Source organism: Palaemon carinicauda, chromosome 23 (assembly GCF_036898095.1).
Source record: "Palaemon carinicauda isolate YSFRI2023 chromosome 23, ASM3689809v2, whole genome shotgun sequence".
In the NCBI taxonomy this organism is placed as follows: Eukaryota; Metazoa; Arthropoda; class Malacostraca; order Decapoda; family Palaemonidae; genus Palaemon; species Palaemon carinicauda.
In genome coordinates, this window is record NC_090747.1 from 111,114,928 (window position 1) to 111,118,477 (window position 3,550).

General features: G+C 36.2%; 1 protein-coding gene across 1 annotated transcript in view; it reads right to left on the reverse strand.

Moving 5' to 3' along the window:
- Window positions 1-224: 224 nt before the first annotated feature.
- Mms19 (MMS19 nucleotide excision repair protein) overlaps window positions 225-3,550 on the reverse strand; it is a 100,787-nt gene continuing 97,461 nt past the window's right edge. Inside the window, exon 22 of the transcript XR_011039646.1 lies at window positions 225-376. The gene's annotated coding sequence lies outside the window, so the exon portion shown is untranslated. The remainder of the gene's footprint in view (window positions 377-3,550) is intronic.

The window sequence follows — 3,550 nt, forward strand, 5'->3', positions numbered from 1 at the left end:
CCGATAACGCTAAACTCTCTCCATCCCTAGGGTAGAGGGAGAGGGAGCAGTCATACCCTATTGAGAGGAGCGGGTGTGTGCACGTCTAAATATCTAGCCATCATTTCAGACGGGTCGCGTACACTAGTATCATTATCAATATAAATTATAGCATAAGAAATTTTTGAAAATAGACAAAAAAAAAAAAAAATGAATTCTTCATATGGGATAACACTCACCTCAGGCCAAACTGGGTTACACAGGAGTCCATTCAGTGAACTAGTTTCATGTGTTAACAGGAGAAATCGAAACAGTTTAAAGTCCCTTGACCTCTCTAGGGGGTTGTTGGGGTCATGTCTTGGGTCGTGTTTGGGGTCAAGTATCAGTTAATTCTCATCTGTAAAGAAAAAGAAAATATGAAGTTTAAACTTTCTAGGGAAAAGGATGGTTTGATGTGAATATCTCTCTCTCTCTCTCTCTCTCTCTCTCTCTCTCTCTCTCTCTCTCTCTCTCTCTCTTAAAGCTGTATCGTTAAACTAAGGTTTGGACGAAATTAAGTTGGAAGGTATTGATAAAATCTTAATTGTTATTATTATTATTATTATTATTATTATTGTTATTATTATTGTTATTATTATTATTATTATTATTATTATTATTAATCTAAGAGACTAAATACTTCCGAAAAAAACATTTAAATGTCGCCGTGTAACATGAAACTTTTCAAGAATTATTCAAACATTAAAAAATACCAATAAATTAAGTAATAATTGTTTCAGCAGTTTTATAATAATCTCAAAATATCAAAACCACAGTTCGTTTGAAGAGATCAAAGGAAAATAATTACAAAACCAATCTCAAACTTATGTAAAAAAAAAAAAAAAAAAAAATTAAACTAGAGGGACATTCAGTTGAGCGCAGACCTCTGTGGCGGTAGTTTATTTCTTGACCTTTTACCCGACCTTGACCTTAACCTCTGACCATAACATGTATTAATTTGCTTGGATTTTCATACACTCAAATATGAACCAAGTTTGAAGTCTCTGTGACAACGATGTCCAAACTTATGGCTGATTACGTGAATTGGACATTTTGTTTGACCGTGACCTTGATATTTGACCTTAACTTTCCAAAATTTAATCATTACCAGCTTCTTGTATAACAGTTAATCCCTATAAGTTTCATTACTCTACGATTGAGATTGTGACCAGGAAGCTGTTCACAAATAAACACACATGAAAGGGGTAAAACATACATGTTCTCTAACTTCTGACGGTTATTACAACCTAACTTCTCCTGACGGTTATTACAACCGGTTACATTCACTCTCCACAATCCTCCTTCCCCGTTTCAGGAAATGGCGCACATTCGCGGTTTTGCCTTCGAATACAAATTTGAAATTGGCCCAAGAGGAAAATACACGCGCAACTCGGGGAGTTGTTCCGGAAAGCGCTCTGCTGCTTGCTACGGTCGGTGATTTAACGAGCGAAGGCAGAAGAGCGAACTGTCTTGCCTTGTCCACCACTCTCCTCTTCTGCAGGCTTCGACGTTTACCGCGCAAGAGATAAATTGGTCTTAATAAGATCTTCGTCCCTAGCGACAGTCCTCACTGTGTGTCTAATCTCATGTCTAAATTGCCTGTCTATTATTCCTCTAGAACCAATTGTCTAGCGTCAAAGTCTAGCGAAATATTTAGATCAACATCGTATAACGTAGGCCTAGTCCCTTTCTGATTCGGGATACCTTTTAGTGTTGAGAGGGTTTGTGTATGGCCATAATCAGCAAACCTGTACAAGTCAGGGACATCCATAATAGGTTGGTTTGCTGTGAGCGACCAGACTAAAATTCACGCTATCACCAATCCGCAGTTGGTTAGCGTGGTGATGAAAACTAGCCAAAAACGCAGACATGAAGGACATGTCTGAGGCATTTGTCCTGGAGTGGACTAGAAACGGCTGTATTTTGTTGTTGTATATATTGTGACTAAACATTTCATGATGTTCTAGAACAGGGGTGGGGAACCCTTTTTTGGATGAAGGCCATCTTGCAATTCCTCAATGCTCCTTAAGGCCGCATAGAATTTGGTTGGTTTTTTATCCTCCAAGTAATTTATTAGTAATCTAAAGAAAGAGTGATAGGTTTATAAAAATTTAAAGCATTACCATTTCAAATATTTGAATTAAATACTTTTTATACAAGTAATCAGTAAATGAATTATATTGAAAACTAAATTTTAAAATATTTCATTCAAGTTTGGGTAGTTTTCGAACTACCGTAAGTAAATGAATAATATCGAAAGCATGTCATTTTCTTTGTATTGAAGTGATAAATAAAATAATATTAATCTTTTGGAAAAGATAGCTTATGAATATCAACAATATAACCTTTTCAAATATTTCATATTGGCAAGAAGGTAATTTTTAAACAATCACATCTCATAAGAATGCAACATCCCAGTAAAAAATTGTATCTGTTTAAACACACTTAGCTGCTTTCTTAAGATGTTCAATAAATCCCTAGTTTTTAGCCATCATAGCTGGAACACCATCAGTGCATAACTTATTATAATAAGGAAGTAAAATTTAGTCCTCCTTTGTGACATTGCTTATCGAAGTTGTTAAAATGTCTGTTCCTCTTGTCCTTGCGTTAAGGTTACCTAAGGGAAGCGGTTTTTCATACAATCAAAACTCATCAGTGAAAGCACAAATAAAATATTTTTATGCCATAAATCTGGAACCTGTTGACTCATCTAAAACTAAAATAGATCACAGTGAGGAGATGGACAAAACAGGAACTCTCTCGTCCATCATACGTTAAATCACTCACTCACTGCAACTAGCAGTTTTTCCTTGTCAGCTACAACAGCTGTTGCAGCTGACAAGGAAAAACTGCTAGTTGTATTAAGTTAGGATTCATTGAATTCATGGAAAAATTGCTTCCATTCTCTGGGAGGTACACCACTGAACACAATTTTCCTATTTTCTGTGTGTAGGCCTACATATTTGTATGCGTGTACATACAGTAGAATGATTTCAAACACAATATTCAGTGCCAAAGCAGAAATATACTACGCATGCTGTACATATATCAAAGGCCGTTGAAGGCCACACTTGATGGTCCAGAAGGCCATATGCGGCCCTAAGGCCACAGGTTCCCCAGCCCTGTTCTAGAACATACGCGTTCGAAAGACCAGTCAGAAATTGTCATCTTTTCTGCCTTGGATTCGTGATACACAAAAAGAAACTATCTGAATGAGATTAGATCAAAGCAATACAGGGTGAGAAGAAAGAAAAATCACTTACGTCTTGATTTTTTAATAGGCCGACAACGTTTAGAGATTATAATTTCCTTTAATAAATGAATATAACACTAATCTATTTCTACAAAATCGGGACTCTAAACAAAAGTTCTTGATCATTCTAAACGTTTGTAGGTCTAAACAAAACACGTATAGTGGTTACTCAACTTATACGTGGCATAAACATGAGACACAAAGCTGCCATCTTCCAGAGTTTGGATGTTCGGAGCGAACCGCGAATGTAAATTACGAACAGATTTGTAATTTCCATTT